Below are 23,384 nucleotides of genomic sequence, written 5' to 3'. Positions count from 1 at the left end.
ACAACAAAGATAACTGATGTAAACTTCTGACACCATCCTTCATAGACTTATGAACAAATGATCATTTTACATTTATAGTAACCAAAGCATTTGATTGGAAAATTATCAGGTTTTATATGATATTCAGAATGGGTAAACAACATCAATATTAAGAACAAAACGAAACCAAGCAAAACAACCCCCTCACTTTTTTTTAGGCTAAGCAGGGGTCTGTGTAGTATATGGCAATTAAAGGTGCCATAGAGATGTCTGGATCATGGTGGCAGTAACAGATCTACAGCACACCAGTACAACTAATATTCTTACAGACCAGGGCTTGCACAACTATTAATGCTGCAATGCTTGGTTTGAATGTTCCTGTGCAATCAGTACAAATGAGCAGCAGCTGAATGGCTGGATATAGTTATCTCTATTAGTTCCACTGGTTTCAGGCAATAGTTCATGGAAGACAAAATATATTAAAGGAGGATGATCCCTGCTCTGATGCACTGACAATATTGGTTGGTAGGTAAAGTACACTACAGAATAAATAAATAGGGACAAAACACACTAAGCTAGATGCTTGAATGTCACATTGAAAAAATCTTTATGGGATAAGTAGGCTTTTTAAGGATATTATTTTTTCTTGTTTTGACATATGTTGCAAAAATACAAATGCTGAAGACAATACTTGTAATATTCAATCCGTTTTGTTTGGGGGTATGATGAAAAGGCTTTTGGGTGTCTGAATGTGTCTTCCTGTGCCTCAAGCAGCCTCACTATCCTCACTGGGCACAGGGAAGCCAGGAACAGTCATTTCACTCTCTGCCCATGTGTCCAGGAGCTCGATTTAATTCAGCCCCTTTCATCCAGTCCCTGCCTGCTATATTACAGGAGTGCTGGTTTCCAGCTCAGCCATAACCATGCACTCTGTCTGCTCATGAACCCTACTAATCTTGATCCTGACCAATCCCAGCTTGACCTAGGTCATTTCTTGTCACTATAAGAGCTGACCAGTCTGTGTCTCCACAAGTCATCGCCACCCTGGCACCAGACCTGATCTCAGCCTATTGACTGACTTCTCAGCTTGGCAGCGTACCTTCCTCATCACCACAACTTGCCTAATGATCTGGTCTTTTGACCGAAGCTGGATGCTGTCTCTGGATCTGTCCTGCTCACCTCACTTGGGTGCAGTTCTGCAGACTGTACTTAGTTCCTTAGCTTCCTGATCTGTAGGGAGTAGCCAAACCTCACTCACTACTCTGACAACACATAGTCAAACTGTGGTCTTTAAGAAGTGGTAAGTAGCAGTAGAATTTCATTCTACAGAACTTCTTTTTTTTTTTTTTCTTTTTTTTTTTTTTTTCCTTCTTTTTTTTCTCAGGGCAGTTAAAAGTATCTGAAGTAAGGGAACTGAAAGTGCACATTCAATCACAATTACAGCATCACTACTGTGAAGTTATAATCAAAGTGAGAACAATTGTTTCATAAATCCTATTACAAAGCAACTCATTTGAGCCAATTCATTGAAGGAAACTGTTGAGTTGTAAAATCAGAGCTTCTGTTATGAAGAGCAAACCAATCAAATATTCAAGGCTTCTCAGTTTACTTCCAGCTTGCATAGTGGTTTGGACACAATATGAACCCAATAAATCATATGAGACATTGACATCGTGAAGCTGCTTGGTCATTACCAAAGTAGGTCAAAGTAAACCAGGGACCTCATCCAGTCTTTCCAGTCATCCATTCCCCAAAGGTCTCCTCAGGCTAGGTATTACTGGTCCTTTCTTGAAGCAAAATCTGAGTCTGAGCACCATGATGTTCCCACCATCCAAACAGCATTACCAACTCAGCAGTGGAGCCCATTCTAGAACAGTCAGTGCTGATATTTCATGAGAGATCTAATTGCTTTTAGTTATTTCATGCTGTGGGGATTACAGAAAGAAAACAGCAACCCACTGCTCTATGTTTGCCTGTCTCTCCCCCAAAGGCACTTAGATTAAATTTTTTAGAAGCTGAAGGTACAGCTTTAATAATGTCTTGCAGCTAAAGGTACTGCACAGTTAGCTGCAGAGCTGTAGCTGTTTATCAGCCCTGCTTCCTCTCCCTCCTCTAGCTTTTGGCAAGATCACTATCTTCTTACAGTGATGAAAGAGAATATTAAGCACATACATCAGAATGAAAGACAGGATAAGTCGTTTTTTATCTTACTGTTTATTAAGACTCTTCATCCCTGATTTATTAGGAGTGGTGCTTTTAATTGATAGTAGTGCAAATTAAAGCTCTGTTGTAATAGATTAAATCAATATCCACTTGTATCCAAGTCTAAAACCTAAGAACAATTATTTACTTCTTGTAATGAACACCAAACTACATGTTTTCATATGGGAATCCAGTCCCTTAGGTCATACTTGTAAACTTAGAGTGGCAGCTCAGAAATGTGGGATGATAATCCACATATGTCGGAACAATGGGAAGTGATACAGAAATTTAAGAATTAGGCAGAAAGATGAGAGAATCCTGTGGGGGAGAAGAACTGAGTCATAATTCTCAGACAGCTATGCAAAGAGATAGGTGAGCTTGACTTGAGTCTGGTTCTTGACACCATCACAGGAATAGTCCGTTCTCTCTGATAACACATTCCCTGTTTTCCACTCAAATTCTGAGAGACTCTCAGTAGGAATAATGCTGTGAGAAAAGAACTTGCAGGGGAAAAATCCTCTGAAAAACATCTGGGGCCCAAGGAATTCAGATATTCAGAGATTTGTTTTGTGTCCAAATTTCAGTCAAGCACAGATGAGAGTGGACCTGTGTTTCACATGTGCCATGTTCTCTCTTAACTGGAAAGATAAACACCTGTACCCTTGCTCATCTTTAGGTGACAGTAAGATGACTTTTTTTTGTTTCCAGAATTGTTCCACTGTGCTTAGAATACATGTTACATGGACTTCTTCAGCCTTGGATGACAGCATAAAATCCCGAACTCAATTTTTTCACCAGGTCTCAGTATTGCAGGTCACTTTATAGTTGATCCGTTTTTACTACACAGTGGCATCTGAGTTATTAGCTATTTTTCCATGCCCAATTGTTAAAGTATCATGGTAGCTTTGTGGTAACAGTTTATTAGAGTTGGTCTTCACTGAATTGCTAGGGATGTCTCAGTGGAGAATACTGTGATAATTAAATGACTGGTATTCATGGCAGAGATCTCCAGGAACAACAAGGTGTTCACAGAATCCTTGTGGCTTGATAAAAGCTGTTGGAAGCGCTATCAGGGTCAAAATTTGAAAAAGAAAATCCCTAAAATATCAGAATAAATTAAAAAAATTAATCTTTTTGAAAACTGTACGCTGAAAGAAACACATCATGGAGTGCCATGCCTTATTCCCCTTCATATCTTCTGCAGTTAAGGTGCATATTCTTCCTTTTACCAGTGATTTCTTATTCACGCTGACAATAAGACAGAACTTACGTGTCCCTGTCTGCCTTGTCTTTGTTTTTATACTTCATTTTGCCATTGTGTTTGAAGTGAAATAACACGCATTGGCATAGACTGTGTTTTCTGTTACTTGTGATTACTCACCAAAATCATTTTGAAGAGTACTTTTTTTTTCTTCCCCTAATTATTGGGTTTGATCTCAGCTTGGGGAGAAGGGCATTCTTTCCTGTGCTGTCCTGAAAATAATTGCATTTGCAGTGATTGTTTTCTAATAACAGTTCTGTAAAATAAGTGTTTTGGGGCCAAATGCAGCTTTACTTATGAGAACAAAAGAATTTTACTTGAATAATAATTCAGTAAGGACTTTGTGCATTGGGTCATTATCTGCAAAATATTTATACAGCCTATGGCAGTTATTACATAACTCCAGTACAATAAGGAACAACTATAGTGTCAGAACAATACCTATTATAACATTATCATCTGATCTGGGCAGCATGGTGCCTTGGTTTGGAAGAGAGGATTTCACAGATTATTCATTAAGTCTGATGGCTCAGACAGGGGAATGATATCTAGAATAAATGTCATGTGTAATATACATCTTTATTATTTTTCATATTAACATCCCTATTTTGTTGATGGTCAGGGTATGACACTTTCAGCAACAATGAAGAGGTACTGGCTTTCCTCACAATACCCTAATTTATTTTATTAGGGGTGAAGATTCGTGGCTATAAAAAGCTAATGAATAAGAATGGAAGTAACTTCACTAGATCCTCAGTAATTATTTGGGATTTGTTGAATATCCAGTGATTATGTGTCTTTTGAGTAATTCCACACATTGTCTATTTGTCTTGCAGTGCTGCTATTCCTGTTGTTCGCTTTTCCCGGTGTTCATTTACAGCTCAGTTCACATCAGTTTAAGCAAAGGCTTCCCACTGAAAGTAATTGTAGAATAACAGAATCATTAAAGTTGGAAAGGCCGCTAAGATCATTGAGTCCAGTCATCAACTCATGCCTACAACTGCTCTAGGCCATGCTCCTCAGTGCCACATCCACACTGTTCCAGGGACAGTGACTCCATCACCTCTCTGAGCAGCCTGTTCCAATGCACAACCACTCTTTCTGAGAACAATTATTTCCTAATATCCAGCATGAACTTCTCATGCTGCAACTTGAGGCCATTACGTCTCATCCTATTGGTTACCTGGGAGAAGAGGTCAACATCTACCTTGCCACGGTGGCGAGCACGAGCAGGCAAACCCTGTACAGGACAAAGTCACTATCATCCGTCAGCTCCTTTTTATTCCTACTTTGCAATTAACATTCAAAGCAATCTTTTCCATACCGTCATCCTCCTTCTGAATTTACACTTTATGGAATTTTGACTTTTTTTCAACAGTTGCTTTTTTTTAAGAGTTTTCTCCTCCTAGCTATATAAATCTAACACCCAGGCTCCATGCCATATTCCACGGGTTTAGTTCTTCTTTTTCCTATTTTAGTGTAATATTACAGGTGAAGAATTTTAAAAAATTATGCCTGGAAATACTGTTTGCTCCTGTGAGGAGGCAAAAATTGAGTATTATTTTTAGTGTTATATCTAGAGAATTATGACTCTGAAGAATGATTGTGACATGCTGTAAAATAAATGAAATAGGCAAGGATCAAATATCCTGGTTTTGAGTGCAGGAAATAAAAGCCATGCAAACAGAACAGCTATCTCTCAGTTCTTCAGATGGTGTCAATTTGTACAGCATCATGAGGTGATAATATCATCACTCTCTTAAACAACAATTGTTAAACTAACGTTTAGTTAGGATTGCTGGGCTGAGGTGAATGGGATGACGTTCAAAAAGGCCAAGTGCTGGGTCCTTCACTTTGGCCTCAATAACCCCATGCAGCGCTGAGTGGCTGGATGAATGTGAAGAGGAAAGGGACCTGGGGGTGTTGGTCGATGCTCAGCTGAACATGAGCCAACAATGTGCCCAGGTGGCCAAGAAGGCCAATACCATCCTGGCCTGTATAAAAAATAGTATGGGCAGTAGGTACAGAGAGGTAATCATCCACCTGTACTCAGCACTGGTGTGGCCACATCTTGAGTATTGTGTTCAGTTTTGGGCTCCTCACTACAAGAAAGACACCGAGGCCCTGGAACTCATCCAGAGAAGGGCAACAAAACTGGGTTACAAATCTTATGAGGAGCGGCTGAGGGAGCTGGGATTGTTTAGTGTGTAGAAGAGGAGGCTCAGGGGAGACCTCATTGCACTCTACAACTTCCTGAAGGGAGGTTGTGGTGAGGAGGAGTTTGGCCTCTTCTCCCAGGCAACAATCAAGACACAAGGAAATGGCCACAAGTTGTACCAGAGGAGGTTTAGATTAGACATAAGGAAAAACTTTTTCTCTCAGAGCGTGTTCAGGCACTGGAATGGCTGCCCAGGGAAGTGGTGGAGTCTCTGTCCCTGGCAGTGCTCAAGAGGCGTCTGGATGAGGTGCTAAGAGATATGGTTTAGTGGCTTGTGGTAGCAATGGTAATGGGAGAATGGTTGGGCTAGATGATTTTGTAGGTCCTTTCCAACCTTGTGATTCTATGATTTTATGATTCTATGATTTACACACATACATGTACATTAAGTAAGTTACAATCTCATATTTACAATGCAGTTCCAAGGTGATTGCAATAGCAGGTCAGTGTAATTTAGTGACAACCCCATTCTAAATGCAATGTAATGCAACATCATTACTCTGACATCCACTAAAGTATCTGCCTTCGTGTCCAAAATTCACAGATACTGTATTGCATGGATTAATGTGCACTACTTAATAAAGTGCACTGGTTATCTGAAACCCCCAAATCAGTAAGATTTAATATGAACCATAGTCTATGTCTTTTCCTCTTCCCTCCTCTCCCCCTTAGCTATTCCTTTTACTCTTTTCTCATGCCTTTCACATCTGATTTCCTCTATTTTACAGCCTCAAAAATCTTGTCTGCCCTCATCTAGCAGGGAGTTGTAGTCTGTAATGAGAAAGCTTCTGCCTTTGAACAGTTTATAAGGTAACTCTCATTAATGCTTATGGCTGCTCTACAAAAGGAAGACAAACCATTAAATACTTAAGAATGCCTTACTTAGGTTAGCCTTCCGCTGACGTAATTTAACTCAAAATAGATCAACCAAACACAGAGAATAGGATGGCTGGATTCAATTTTGGTGGGGTTTTTTTTGCTGTCATGGCTAATGACTGCAGTGGTCAGAGCCCTGCTGATGCTCACCTGGTTAATATTCTCCAGCCTGCCTAGTTTGGGACCCGAACAGTGTGAACTGTGATGACTGTCAATTCCCTTAACTGAGGCCAAGTTCTTCTAGTTCTTCTTAGGCTCCTCCAGCACTTCTTTTTAGTTAACAGCCTTGCATGAAGCCCAGATCATAAACTCTGCTTGTTTATCTCCTAACTCCAGTTGTAATTCCTGGAGTCTCCCCAAGATTAAAGCTTCTTTTTTTTTACTGCTTCCTTCTCTGTTTTATAGCTCATCCTATCAACAGAGGATTAAATCATGCAATACAGAGAACTTGTAGTGATTTCTAACGTGTTTATTTTTTTATTTAGATAAAGCAAAAGGCATAAAGGTCCATCAAAATAACTACCTTCTCTGTGCTTTTGCCTCAATTTCCTTGCAGTTTTGGAGCACTCCTTGGGCTAATGTGGGAGACATTTGTAGTACCTGTCCTTCTCTCTGCTTCTTCTATCTTCTTTTAAAGAAAAGTGCGCACTGAGAGATGCTTCTTCTTTGAGGAGCTTATATGTTTTCTGATTAGCCCTCTCAGCCTTAGAACAAAACAAAACAAGCCAGTAAGTGGGCATTTGCATAGCATAGCATTTGAAATACAAACTCCTTTCTTGAAGAGGGCTACAGTTTAAATAGAATAATAAGTATAACAATGCTCTGCTGTCAGCTGTGGCTAAAGGTAAGCATTTCTCCCTTCATAGTTTTCATCCTGGAAAACAATATGGAAGGTTTCAGCTGTGCATTAAAAATGCTCTCAGGAAACAAAGCGGAGTTTGAAATTTGAAGAAATATCAATACATCCACTAACCTATCAGATGACTTCCACTTAAACCTATTGAAGAAACAAATGTGCACTCTTATGTACCTCCTTGAAATGCTGTAATGCCCTTCTCATGAAATTTTGCCACTTTTTTTTTTTTTTTTCTTCTGGTTGAATATTGTAATTTTTATGCAAATATTTCTGATAGGTTTTGACCACCACTGTACCTGGTCAATTACAATTCACTGAATAATTTATTTAAAAATTAATGGCAAAAAAGATCAAATAAATCATGTGATGAGTATTTTTTTCAGTGTTGTCAACTGGCCATAAAATCCTTACAGACTTTCATTTATAATACATATGGTTCTTCAGATAATAAATTAACAAGCACTGTGGATTGCAGCGCTACAGTTTTATCTAAGGCTTATAGGAATATCATAAACCTCAAAAATGAGGCTCAGGCAGTTTGGAGAGATGTGAGTATTTGAAAGTAGAGTGATAGCCCCATAACTCAAAGTGCTTTTGCATTTTAATTAATACTGGGATTCCATGAAAGTGTAAATCATCTCACTCTTTCATTACCTCCCCTTATTCCTCCTATTTCTACTTCAATACCCCTCTGCACAACCACTTTTCTTCTGTTCCTCCCAGTTGTGACTTTGACCCTGCTAGCTTCAACACAACACTCTCGTCAATAGCAATGTGTCTGAAGACTGATTTAAGCTCTAAGAAAAATACTCAGACACTTGTTTATAAAGCAGAGGTGTTCTCAGAGAGGTTGTGGAATCTCTTCCTACAGAGATATTAAAGATCTGTCTGGATGCCTACCTATGTGACCTGCTGTAGGGAACCTGCTTTTGTGGGGGTGTTGTCTCAACGATCTCTAGAGGTTCCTTCTAATCCCTGCAATTCTGTGATTCTGTGATTCTGTGAGGAGTCCCTTGCTCATGATACTATGATGCACTTGAGCAAGGGCCATGCTCAAGGGATTAGCTGGGATACATTGCTCAGCGTGTTTGTGCTTTGTGGCCCTGTTGTCTTTCTTTTTACCACATCCCTTTCACAAGCTATGCCCACCTTGGATGCCTAAAGTCATTTATCCATGTGCTAAATTATTACAATAAAGGGAGATAAACTGTTCTGTCCTCCTACTTATACTGGCAATTAATTTTCAGTAATCTGGCTGATTTTCAATTTGGGTAATAAACATATGATTTTAAAAATGGAAGGTAGCCAGTGTTTTGCTGTAGGTTAAAAAAGTTGATTTTCTTCCTCTCTAAATAATTGTATGTTTCTGAATATTTATTATTTTACCTCTAACTGACCAAGAAGCACTGCCAACCTCAGGTTTTGAGTGTGTAGGATGTCAGTGTGCTCATGGGATTATAAATAAAGTTTGGAAAGGAAATCACACACCTTGATGCTCAAAAAGAGGTCTCAATTCCATCACATAAGGTACGTCTGTCGTGAGCACATCAGGAAAAGTACTTTGCCATTACTCTCTTTGGAAAAACTATACTGAGTCCTGACCATTATTCATGTGTGTTTTTTAAGCAATTGGGTTTAATCCTGTTTTATGGATGGAAAGTCCGAGGCACAGAAATGAGAAGGAATATGTCAAGATTTTAGAAGTTGTATTTAGTGCTCCCTAATTTTCTTTCTCTTGCTCCTTTTCCCCAGTCTTTATACCACGTTGGTTGTTTCAACCTCTTTTCTGGCAGACCGAAGTCAGACACATAGGGAAATGAAGCGCAGGACTCCTGACCACAGCTATGGTGTGCTAGGCACAGAAGACAATGCTTCCCAAACTGAAGTTAGCCAATGGAGTTTTTTCTCCTCTTCCCTTTTTCAGTATTCCACATTTATTTGCAGTGTTGAGTACTTGGAAAGTGACAGACACTGCTCTTCTGTCAGTTCTTAAAGAGATATATACGTCCATTTTAAAACTTCAAGGTCTGATTATGTACTGGCAAGCATAAATGAACGTGATTAAGACAAAACTATTTTGGATAACAAAGTGGTCTGAGTTTGAAAGATGGTGATGTTTTGATCTAAGTTGTATCTACCTTGAGCAGAGGGCCTGAACCAGGTGACCTCCAAACTGAGTTACTTTCTTAGCTTATTCATTTTTTACCCTAGTAAATAAATAAATAAAAGAAACTGCTTCCTTTCACTGATAGCACTCATCTTGAACGTGTTTCCTGGCGTTGTACGATCTTAGCTTTCTTCACTATTGATGAAGCCCACTACTATTGCACCCCTCTGTCAACGGCTTACAGGCTGGTTTGGCCTAGTTCCACGATTAGTGGGGTGGAAGGATTTTAAGAAATTTTAAGCATTATTTTAAGAATGAATTTCCTTGTGTTTGTGAAATTCAAGAATAAATGAATGGTGCTTCATTCTCTGAAGTATGAGATACAATAAACTGAGCAGTAACAATACTGACTGAGGACAAGAACATGTAAGTGTCTGTCATAAGACTTTGGCAGAATTTTATTTGTTCCTTTATCCTGCCTTTTCTCTGTCACGGAAGGAGTGACTTCAGAGATGAAAGCCATAGCAAACTGATTTACAAGCTCTAAATGACAGCAGTGGGTCTTATTATCATGACACACTCCAAAATCACTATTCCCACCTTCAGCAATTTGTGGTGGTTGAAATTTTAAAAAATAGTTGGAAGGAAGGGTATTATGCTTCATGATATCAAAGTCCATCAGCATCAGGCACTGTGAGAGAATGTCCCAGCTTCAGTGTGTGAACTTTAATTCTTATGAAGTTATTTCATCTTTTACCAGAGCATTGTTCCCTTCATCCTTCTTTACTCAGTTTTTTTTTTTTTAAGCCCCTTTCCTGTCATATGAAATACAATTTCACAAACTGAATGACAGCCGACATTGAATCCCTAGGCTCTTCCACCCAGAAAGACAAAAATAAAGTAGAACATTCACCCCCAAAGCACCTAAACTGCTATAAAAAGATTTTGACTTCAGCAGCTATCTCTTATCCATTGTACTTTTAAAATAGCATGTTGCATTATTTTCTTAAAATGGTAGAAAAACGATCAGACATTTTAACCTTTTTGTCAAGTGATGTCTGTTGCCACTCTCTAATGCTTTGAAGGAAATCATACTGTCCAGTTATAGATGCAGCACTTGAGAAAGGTCCAGGATTACAGTCCTGGCTGTTCCGTAGACTTTCATTGTGGCTCTTGGCAAGGCAGTCCTGCCTGGCTTGTCTAAACACTGAGAGCTACAGAGCAGGGGTTGAATGGTAATGTATCTCTTGACAGAAAGGAGAGGGCTTCAGTTTTGATGGGAGCCATGAGACATTGACATATTACTGTTAAATCATGTTAATAACATTGTTGGAAAAAGGGCGAATCCCTACCCTGCCAAAACACTGAACAAAGCAAAATCCAGAGCCCCCCAGAGTATTTAAATCTTAGCAGCATTTTAGTTAAGAGTTTGGGAAGAGAAATAACTTTTCTACTAATAAAGCTGTATAGTCGCAATAAGTAAAAAAAAGAAAAATAAAATTTAAAAAAAAATCACTTAAATATTATGAATATCTGTATCTATGTACAGTGATATTGCTCAGAACCCCTTTTCAAGACCAAGCTTACCTAGCATCCATGTTCTGAATTCACAAGCCTGTGTTAAAAGGTTGCACTTGATAACAAAGTTCACTTTCCACAAAGTTCTTGAGAGGCAGAGCTGAAGTTTCTCTTTAGTCTTCAACCACAAAAAAAAGAAACAGGAAAAAAAAGACAAACACAGTTTGGGCAGGCCAGACTGTATTTACTACTGCAAGCAGCACAGCACAGTTCTTACATTGGGCTGTTCCTAAACACAACGCAGATACTCTCAGGCTGAGTGACACCGTGGGCATAGGCAGAAAGATTACACCTCCTCAAGCTCATGCTCTTTCTTGGAAGATCAGTCACAGGTTATGGTTAGGAAACATTGCATCCTCAAAGAAAAGGTCAATGTCTTTGAACTCGATATAAGGAAGAAGCTACTGGGGCATGAATCTGAGGACACTGAAGAAATGACTCTAAGAGATTCTTACTTAGAAGTTCATTGTCACAGGATGTAATCTGGCCCAACAGTGTTAAACCATGGTCACAACTGATTTCTCCAATCAATCTAATTAGAGCAGACAGCAGTAAGTTATGTGACTGTGATGCCCCCTGAGCAAGGATCTGAGTGGGGAATGAAGAGGAGGAGCAAAAGTGTGATATTTTCATAAACACTAGATTGGAAGAAATGGTAAATATTAATCTGGATCCATACAAAGGAAGTAAATTAGTCATTTAAGAGATTTGTGGTTCAGTTAAGAACTCTGCAAATTACTCCATTAATGTTAAATTGGGGTGAAAATAGATCTCATACATAGTAATGAAGCTGAAGTCTAGCCTGGAGAGTTAAATGGGCAAGCCCATCATTTCGCTTTAGTGCGGGTGGAAATCAGTAGGGACAAAGGACAAGCAGACAAAATGATAGTGTTGGCAGTCAAAAGCTGTTGCAAGCTGTTCACTAGAAATCCAATGAGCAAACTCATCACCCAATCACTCTGAAAAAACTCACAAATTCCCTGCCTTTCACCTTATGGATGGGATGAAAGACATGATGGCCAGTTGCCAGTGTTTGATTCATTTTATGCAGGAGTGCAGTAACGATTCAGGCAGGGGGAGGCAAGAAGTTTGTGTGGACTCAGAAGAGACATTATATTTCCCTGGGGATTTCTTGTTTGACTCTTACTAATCTCTTCTTACTGGATTTGTATCCCTGAAAACCCTTATTTGAAGAAAGTTCACTCACCAGGGGAAACTGTCTGGACTATCACAGACTTCAGAAACATTCACTAAAGGGGAAAAAGGTCTTTGCTGACCAATGTAAAATCATGAAAGCATTTCTAAAGCTCTATAACAACATGCCTTTTTAGTGTTGCAATGAATACAACATATGGTGCAAAATCTGGCTAACCTCTCTTAGAGCTCCCTGGGGAAAAGAAGGGCTTTTCTGGGGAAAAGAATGCAAATACTGCCTACTGCTGACACTTGAGGATGAAGAGATGGAGAGATCCTTAGGCTCTTGGAGGATGCTAAGAAGAACCTGAGATTATGTGGTTGGTGCTTGAAAGCACTTCATTTTACTCCATGTTTTTAATCCTGGGGTGGGGGAATTGCTCTCCCTGGCTTCTGGTTCCACGTTTTTCAAACCTTGTGTGAGCTGGAGGTGCTGAAGCTCAGATGGTTTGGCATGAAGAGAAAGAAACAACATATTTTTACACATTTTGCACACAAAGCCATTGACTGAATTTCTATGAAGCTGGATCCAGTATCTCTGCACATTTCCTAATTCCCACAAATCATCAATAGAGTAAAACCCAATGAGCACCATGCTTCAGAGGCACTATTTTCCAATGCTTCACTGACAGCAGTACAACAAAATACCATTCAAGTAGCAAAACAGCAAGACTTGGGTTTTGAGTTCACGTGGAGCAGTTCTTATGCTATGCACTTAATTTACCTATTCTTTTCTTATCATTCTGATCCAGGTAACTGAAGAGCTTATATTAGTTAATTAAATGTTATTTTCCTTCCAGACTTCATGCCTTGATTTCATATTCATACTGTGCTGTATTTTCCTGACTTTGTATTTAGAAGTGACAAAATATGAGTATTAAATTTGTGACCTTTACCATCCCTAAACAAAAATTATTATCGTGCTCTTTGTGCTGGCATTTGAGGTGAGACAACTGTGTTCAGAAATGGAAAGTCAACATTGCCGTACTGATGTAAAAAGAGCGGATAGCAACTCACTTGCCTTGTGATTATGGTTTAAGTTCCTCCTTGAATTGGTGTCTGGGAATAATGATCTTCCGTGTTTTTCAGTCCAAAAGGGAAAAACAGAAAAGCAGAGGTCAGCATACAAAAAAGCAGCACCTAGAAGCCTCTAACTACATGTACTTATATGCAAGCAAACCAGCAGTGCTTTGGATATGTTTTAAATACCCCTATGCAAACCAGTGAAGGTAATGTGTGTATGTGTATGTGTATCTGTATGTATGTATGCAGCATCTTCAACACTGCCACTCAATAATAAAGTTTCATTGCAACCTACTACAATTATAATGTTGTAACTTTCAAATTAGAACTTGTTTCTTGCAGGTATCCATGATGGTCCATCAGTTCTCTGATCTTTCATTAACTAACCTGAGATTTTAAGTCTTACATTAAATGTAATAGGTAAAAAATCACAGTGTTGTTTGTTTGTTTGTTTGTTTGTTTTTCGAAGAGAAATTCTTCTGATTATATGATCTTTAAGCTGACATTTTACCAGAGCTATAGGCTGTAACTTGGAGCCAGTACATACTTATTTTATGTTCAAAGGTAGGCTTCTGAGTCTATCATTCTTTTTAGTCTGATTTCCTAATGAAATCTGTACATTTTCCTTAGTTACACGTGGCTACAGCCTTTCTTTTATATCCATTAACCCATTTCAACCAGATTTCACAGGGACAGATGGATGTCTCAGACACAATAATTACCTGCAAGCCTGATCAAGATCAGGGGAAGCTTAATGGAGAGATGTGTTACTTCTTTGACTGAGTAGTTCAGCCAGGCTTGCAGCAGCCCTGGCTCAATGTATTTAAATGTCTGGGCTGTCACAGCACAGTGTAACTCAAAGCTGGTGGACAAGAGTTAGCCCAGAGATGTGGAAAAAATCTGGGGCAGCAGAGTGGAAGGTGTAGGTGATACCCTGGGATATTTTGAAGGGAAATACAGCAGGGTATCTGGGAGGTGTGTGCAAGTCACAGACAGTGGGAGGGAAGATCATTGCCACAGTGCTGGGAGAGGGTATGGAGAAAAAGAGGGAGAAAACAAACAGAGTGGAACTACTCTTTCTGAGCTTTGCTTGTTACCAAATAATGTTTTTCCCTGTTCTTCTCACTACCCTTCCACTTCCAGAATAGCTTTCCTACAGCTACTTTGGTAGCTGACCACCTAAGATCTCTGACTGATCTCTTGCTTTGACAGAATCCTTACACTTCTTCTTATCTGATTTTCTAAGGAAATTATACCTTTGCTCTCACACTGTGAAAGCACATTTCTGTTTTCCTTCATCTCCTTTGTAACTGTTGAACTTCACGGCTGATTTCATACAAAGGTTGTAGGAAGAAATCTCAGAGAATTTAAATTTTTACAACTTTCATGAAATTTAGCTGCAGGGGAGAGGAGAGATGCCTTTGAGATGCTCCAACCAAGGAAAGAGACTAGATAACACATCCTAGATGGCAGTGGAAAATCCCTAAGATAGCAGACCAGACTGTGTGACTTTCTTTGCTATGGAAAAGTTTCCATCAGAAGCTGGAGTCCAGCCTGAGACACAAACCAGAATGATAAGAGGCTTCTGTGGATTCAGTGCTCAGATGACAAAGTGTTGTCTAAGAAAAAGCCAAGGCTGAGTAGATACAGTTTATTACAAAGAAGAACACAGTGCGTTTTTGCAGTACTTTTTTTTTTTTTTTTTTTTTCCAGAGCACTTTTTGTTTCCCTTGATTTGAAATGGATCATTCAATCTATGTCACTTGTCCACGTTAGATTGCACTAGTTTGATTTTGTTTGATGCGGTGAAGAGGGGAAGAGGCAATGGGATGTGACATGTACTTTATCTTGAGGGTTATTTGTCTCCACAAGAGTGCAGGAAGATGAAGCCTTGGTAGGGCCCAGTGTAAGGGATGGCCATTACTTCCTGAGTGCTTACACAAATGTGTTGAAAGATTGCATTTCAGAAAAACAGGCTTTTTAGGCTCCACTCACATTTTCTGTTTGAGAGCTGAAATAGACAGAGCACACTGACAGATGGGTGGGGAAGATGCAAATTTGCGCTTTAGAGACTTGGTGTCTGACTGACAGAAAGATGTGAGAACAGTTCCCCAAATTTTTCTGTACTTTGACTAGGGATGAAACTTTAATTCGAGCTTATTTAACAGTAAATCCTCTTGCAGGGTGCTTTCATTCACTACTATTTGTTTTATCAAATCAGAAACAGAAACTGCTGCTTATCTTAAGACAGTACCAATTCATGTATTTGAGAAGAGAGGAGGAAAAACTGCCTTTCATTTTGGAAAGTATCAAAACCACAGGTAGCCCACAGAAGGTAAAACAGACTCATACATATAAAAACACACACACACAAAGACAACAAGAACAACAAAAACAAAAACATAAAAACCAGTGCTCGGTACTTAATTGGAAATCTGTAACAGAACTAAGCGAGATGATAGGAGTATAGAAATCTGCAGGAGTTGCACAAGTGAGTCTACACTCCAAGAGCTGTTCAAAAAGCACTTGTAGTGCTTTTACAGTGTGTTACATCGTATCTCATAATTTCTCTGAGCATTAACTTATTTTCTAGAGAGCTATGACAGAGCTTTCTTCAGACATTGACTCAGAATTATTGACAGCCCTTTAGGAAATTTTACACATGACAGCTTAATGCTGCATAATTTCTAAAAGCCCTCAAAGTCAGGAAGGCTGGACAGTGTTCTAGCAAAAGAATACACTGAAGCATAAATAAAAGTGCAGCAGTGAGTTGTTATTCCTACTTTGCATCTTACCTACACTTTGTGACTTCAGGCATTAAAATTTCCTGGTAAGTCTCCATAAAATCTGTATTTTTCTCCTTGGAAAAGTTTCAGCACTCCAGTATTTATTTATTCTTTTGGCACGTCTCCACTTCGTAAAGGTGGTTCTTTTAATCAGGCAATAAAAATTATACTGTATGAGAGAGCTGCCATGATCCAATCAGAGAACTCAGAGCTGCAAGCACTCGAAAGAAGACTTGGTTGTATTTGGAAAAAGCTATTCATCAGCCAAATAATAAAAAACACGAGCAGTTCACAGATAATTCTCCAACAGAAAAAAGGTCAGATTGGACAAATGAGTTGTTCATGATTGCCATTTTGATGAGCTCTAATTACGTGAGTGAAATCCCTTTGTCTTTTGTCTACTGATTGCATGATAGCCACATAAAAAGAAGAGAGCAGAAAGGAGATTAAGTTCTCGCAGTCAGTAAGAGATGTCATATTGATTCTAAGTTGTTGCTAGGTAAATAATTAAACTATGACTTCACTGTTGGTTTTATTTGTCTGCTGTGTGTAAAGACTTCTTAGATGTATGAGTGAAAAAATAATTAATACATTTCTACTACTGCCCAAATAATGGAAACTTGTAATCCATAAAGATAAAATTACTGTAGTGGTTTGAAACCACTCGTTAATGATCCATCTCAGCTTCAAAAACTGTCTCCAAAGTCTAATGGTCCTGATGGATCAGACTATCCATTTATTTTATTATTATATACTTTTTAAAGACTTCATTAAGGTCTGTGCAATAAATAGATCTCTGCAAATGGAAGATGTATCTTAATCATCCAGATTTAATGTGCTGCATTTCACTGGGACTATATACTCACTGGATCTGTTCATCATCCCCCCCCCACCCAGATGGAGCTGTTGCCTTTGAAGATCAAAAGCATTAGCTGGCCACTACACCCAAGTTTAGGAAGGGCAGTGCTGGACAATCTAAGGACAGCACAGAGTTATCTATGATATCCACGTTCCATGTATTTTTTCCACAATAAAACGTAGCTGCAGTACATGTACCTGCAAATGGAAAGAAAAAGACAAATGGCAGGGAAGGTCTGAGTAACAAACCTTCTGAGCAATTAGCATGGTAATACCTGAGGCATATTTGTACGCACCACATCCATGCTAATTGGCCATTTACCAGGCTAATTTAACATCAGTTATTTCTGGGTTCATTCCATCATCAGTATATTTCTCTTGTTACTAAGCTACTGTAATTTCAGCTTCAACTGTGTTTTGACTTACATACACTCAGTAACCCTTCAGCATCCACAGGGGAAGCACAGTTTGCTCTAAGCTCTTCAGTTTAAATCTCTTATATTTAAAAGCTTGTGAATTCACATTTCAGACCCTAATATGCTTATTTCGAGCCTACACCCTTAAGGGTTTCTAACATAAAAACTCTTGATTACTGCTTGGTAACTAGCCCTGCACTGTTTGGGCAGTTCTTTTTCTGTTTTCTGTAGATTTCATACTGAAGTTCAAGCATTCACAAAAGTCTCTCAGCCATTAAAGAGATTAGTTTCTTCTATACATATGAATGATTGTGGCATATAAGCAATAGAACGCATAAATTATATTGTACAGCAGGGAATAGCACTTCATTTGCAAGGAGATTAACTAATTGATTTGGAATGTCCTTTCCATTTTTAATGCGTGTGCTTCTGTGATATTTATAGACTGGAATTTTTCTTTATCTACCAAAAGGACAACAGGATTACAGAGAGCTTTTTATTTTATTTTATTTTATTTTATTTTATTTTATTTTATTTTATTTTATTTTATTTTATTTTATTTTATTTTATTTATTCAGTTTTTTTAGGTAGAAGGAGTTGGGAAGATGAATGGTTCTTTCAAAATTTATGGAAAGAAATGGGAGATTTCTAATGATTTTGATGAAGAAATAAAATTACATATTTATTTCAAAGTTTGAATGGAAATTTTAGCCATCCAGAAAACCTGTAAACAAGAAGCTGTTGGATTTCTTTCTAATACTCTAGAAAAGAAGAAAAAAAAAGTGGTTTGCAGAATGGTGTACAAATTGGGTGGACTCACTAAGCATCACAACTATTCTGTAGATTCCAGGACATAAGCAAACATACAGTACTACAATGTGATGGAAGCTTTCATTGTTGGATTCCTTCTTTATCACAGTACTTTTGGTTGAGAACAGTGGGAAATACTTCCCATGTGTACTTAATTTTCATTATATACTCTTGGTTTATGGAGGTCTTACTTAGGTGGCCAAAACTGTGGAGGAGGTGACCAGCTCAAGAACACAGATTCAAATTGCGTATTTACAAATCAGGTCAAGTGCACACCTCAAACACAACTTACTTAGATCACTTCACCTTACTTTATCTCAGCTGCTGAGTGTTCCTGAGGAACCCCATGGTATTTGAGGTTCTGCTATCGGGAACCTACAATTCTGTAAACATTAGCTGATGTGGGGGCTCCAAGTTGCCTGCCTCAGAATGCAGAACGAGATGAGGTCCCTTGCCCACCCCAAGATGAATTTTCTAGCTATCAGGGTAGCAGCCTGGGAGAGCTTGTTGTATCTCTCATGACAAATCATTGTAAGATTTACTATGAGTCATATCTAAGACCTACTGGAATTCTAAACATACTATGGTTTCCTTAGGTAACCAGATATGAATACTGTAGGGGCTTAGAGGGCATACTTTCATACAGGGCCATAAAACACAGGTGAAGCTGAGATTAAAGCCACCTCTCCAGAGGAGACCCCAGGCTACTATGAATGTTTCACCATACTATAACAAATGGAGTAATTTAAGAGAAAACAAAACAAAACAAAACAACAAATGGAAGGCCCATTCAAAGTCACTCTTTACTTGGCTGTAGAGCATTCTCTTGGCAGCTGGAAGTCACCGCTTGTCAGCTGCATATTCCAACGACAGAAATGTGTAACCAGTCTTAGGTACAAGGAAGAGGAGTCTGAGATTGAGTGGTTCAGGAAGTCGTCCCTGTAACACTGCCAAGCTATGTTTGTTTTTTAAAGTCTCCACCTTCAAGACAAGGAGGTGGGCTTTGTAATGTCTGCTTGCTTACTTGTGTTTTTCAGTGCTGGGAAGCTGGTGGCTCCACATTTGGCATCTTTTCTTGAAATAATGTATGCTGTATCTATCAGCTGCTGGGAGAGTGCGCAATCTCAGAAGAAATCAAGGCTCTTTGCTGACAATGATCTTGTTCAACGTCATGATATGTGGGCAGTAGACAATGTGAACTTTCTTTGCTTTTCGGAAAACAGCCGATAGTTTCAAAAAGAGTCAAAACCTGAATTATTCCCATGTGTCATTTTCTCAAATGTTTAAAATAAAAAAGCAGAATATGGCAGCAGTGAATGCTGCAGATCGACGTTTTTTGAACCACTGTGTTATCTGATCATTGAAATTCCTGGCCCAAGTTTTCCATTGTTTTGTTAATTGCAGCTTCATTTAAGAAAACTTGTGAAGCTGCAAAACTAAAACCTGAATTAAAACAAGTTTCAAACAAACAAACCTGGAAGGACCAGTTACTGATTATGCTATGAAAAGAGTAGAAAAGTAGAAAGTAGGAAAGTTACAACCTTTTCCCATGTTAACATTATCATCAATACAACAGAAAAATGAGAAAAGTAAAGCAATTACTGTGGTAGAAAAAAAAAGGCACAAAGAGAATATCAGAGAGCCCAGATATCTCTCTGCATTTGCATACAGCTACCAGAAGAATCTTGAAATTTGCTTGAAGCATATGGAGGACTTGATCAAAAACAGAGAATATATTTTACACAACAAGAGGCTTTATACAGATGCACTAACTTTACAAAGGCAATTGAAGGACGGCTCAGACAGACTTGACAGATTACATGCTGCTGTTGTTACTGTCACAGTCTCTGTGTAAATCTGGTTTAACAACAAAGAACTGACACCACACAAGGACAGAAACTGAAAAACAATTAAGAGGTACAGTAGAACCTTTCCCACTACAGATACCAAGGTAGCAAGATACAAAGGTCCTTAAACACAAGGTCAAAAACGGAGTCCAAATTTCCAATTTCCTATTTCCAAAATAGGAAAAAAAAAAGACACATCACATTTTATCTCATGCATCCAAATGATGAATACATGAAAAAAAGACAGCTAAGATTTTTCTCTCCTTTTTGAAGGATTCATTTGTCAGCTCAGAATCACTTGAGTGATTTCAGATATTTTGGCTGGAATTTTGTAGTGGTTAAAAGTATAACCAGTATCAGAGTAGTGACAAGAATGTGAGGGTAAATTGGACAGGGACTTGAATATTCTATTCTTGTCACTGATTTGGTTTGAAGTGTGAAAGCAAATTCAAAAGATATTACAGCAGTAGATACTGAAGGATTTCATCTGTCAGACTGCATGAAGGCATGTGCGAAGTTGTCTGAAGATCTCAGATTTTCTAAGATCTTTAAAAGCAAAAAGCTACAGTCCTCCTCCTCCTTGTGAGATGTGCCTACACAGCTTTATTTTGTCCATTTCTGGAATGACTACTGTGCCATTTGTTTTATTCTAACAAATATTTTATTCTAAGCTGAAGTCACCACTTCTGAAGTCTAGGATTTCTTCTGCCTTCAAGTATCAGTCCTTTCCCTGGAAATCTCAGTGCCTTCTTCTGGTGATCGTCTTTCCAAGGCACAGCTTCTTCAGTGCTGACTGGCACTCTCTATCTGCCACAGCTATGGGACTGACTGAATGATTTGAGATGCAATACCACTAAAGACCCTCACATGTTCCCCAGGTGGAGAAGGAGGTTGGCAGTATCATTGTGAATAATATTACAGCAACCAGAGAAGCAGACTTATGTGTATGTGGAGTTCTTAATGCAATGGGTGGTGGTGGCTGGGAGGAAGCTGATGGCTGAACTGTGACCTGCAGATAACCAAGGCTTCAGAAAAACAGATCCAATGAACTTTTAAAAACCCTACATAATACCTCCAGCAGTGGCAAGGCCAGTGACTCCTCATTGGGTTAATTTCCCAGGACATCCTTCTGTCTTTCCTCTACTGCTCACAAAGTACCACAGGTTACTGAGAAGCACTGATCCTGCTCCCTGTTGGACTAGTTGCTTAGATGACAACAGCATGACTTCACTGCCTTCTGAAGATGTAATACTGCTTATGGCATCGGTCCTATTTATAACAGCTAGATATTAACAAATGATTTACAAACATGTTACTTCCATGGTCTAGGGAAACATAAGGGATTTATTTTCCTCCTTTTCCCTTACTCTGCTTCTTCTGGTATGCTTTACAAAATACTTGTACTCTGACACATATTCTGTGAGTGCAGAATAAATAAAAGTTTCTCCTTTTACTTATTTATTTTGTGATATTTGCATTACGTTCATTATCAGAAAACTAATCTAGAGCTAATCTGAAAACCACAGGTAATTTACACAACAAAAGGCCCCATTCCTTACAACCTCAATCTTCTGTTCTAGTCACTTCTTATATTTATGGCACTTTCAGTATGGTCAAAATATAAATGAAAGTTATTAAGAAATATCAACATATTTCCAGACAGAGTAGCGATAAAAATGTGTGGAAAAAATAATTGTATCTTGCTTCTCCAAGAAGGAAAGCTTACCAAAAACCTCAAAGTCTTCTTAGAGGTATTTTATTAGAAATACTTTGTGTCGTGTTGTTGTTACTCAGAAATACACTAATATACAATACAGCAGTGTTTAGCAAGTATTTTCTACAGCAAGGTTTTCATCTTCCAACACCTATTTTTAAGTGGGGAAACATGAAAATGTTCTGAAGGGAGGCTATGAACCTCTCCTGACAGTTACCATTTCAGAATAATATACACATTTCAGTTTCCCATAAGGTGTTCATGACATTAATGTTGACATTTTTCTGCCTTTCAGTATTGTTTCTATGACCAAATGTTGAGTCCAAAATTAACTTCTTTTTAAGCAAGCTCTACTGCCCTAAATTTGGGACAGCTTAAGTGTAACATAAATGCTTCAATCCCACACTGCACATAGCTTTGTTAGCCATTACTAATGACTCTACCAACTGGTGAGACCTAGGGTAACAGTGATGTTGGGTTGTACTGATGCTAAAAGGTATAAAAAAAATATAAAAAGAATCAAACAGATCTGCTCTTAGTTCCACTGAGGTAAGCTAAGAAAATACTTTTGCATGTGAAACCTCAGCAAGAACCAAGCTTATTTACTACAGTATTTCTGTACTGCACAGATCCAGCAGCACATTACTATTCTGTGGTAACTCTCATCGTGGCAGTCCATTGTACAAAGCAGGTACTCTCCCTGTGGTCCATAATTCCAATCACTTTCTTCACTTTCCCTCAGTGTCCCACTTTATTTCATCTGTGAAGAAATTTCCCAGTTACACACCTTTTCCTCAGTTCACATTACATCTTCTCTGTTTTCATATCCCTCTTAGTTTCTGTTTTAAAGTTCTGGCGTTCAGCTGCCAACTAGATTGTAGAATCATGGAATGGCCTGGGTTGAAAAGAACCACAATGATCATCTGGTTTCAAACCCTTTGCTATGTGCAGGGTCACTAACCACCAGACCAGGCTGCCCAGAGCCACATCCAGCCTGGCCTTGAATGCCTCCAGGGATGGGGCATCCACAGCCTCCTTGGGCAACCTGTGCCAGTGCATCACCACCCCCTGGGTGAAACACTTCCTCCTAATATCTAACCTAAACCTGCCTTGTCTCACTTTAAGACCATTTCCCCTTGTCCCATCACTATCCAGCCTATAAAGGCTAGCAAGTTCTCATTGTTAGTAATTCGCTTTCTTCAAACTAACTGGAAGTCACAAGAATGGTAAAGCCTAGTTGGGAGCTGAGCAAAAATCCATTCTTATCCTACAAATGGCATAAAATGATTGAATCAGTCACATGCATGGATCCTGTAAAAATGTGGAAACATTTCCAGTGTTATTAAGCATTACAGGCTAGGTTTTCATTTGGTCTGAATTTTGGGTCAGAATCAATGCATTTGTTTTAAGGATTTCAGGTGAGTGTAGGTTTTGGCCAGTAATCGAATGTTTCTATGCTTTCTTTCTCACAAACTATGAAGAGTATATATTTTTGGTAACTGTTGTTAATGATTGATGAGATCAGCTTCACAAATACAGCTCTTTCAATTATTTCTGCAATAGTTCAATCTGCACATCAATTACCAGACTCCAAAGTGAAGAAGAGCTTATGTGCTTGAAAGCTTCTCTGCTTCTTTTTTTTTCTTTTTCTTTTTCTCT

Source organism: Coturnix japonica, chromosome 1, assembly GCF_001577835.2.
Source record: "Coturnix japonica isolate 7356 chromosome 1, Coturnix japonica 2.1, whole genome shotgun sequence".
NCBI classification, from domain to species: Eukaryota; Metazoa; Chordata; class Aves; order Galliformes; family Phasianidae; genus Coturnix; species Coturnix japonica.
Note: the sequence above shows the minus strand (reverse complement) of the source record.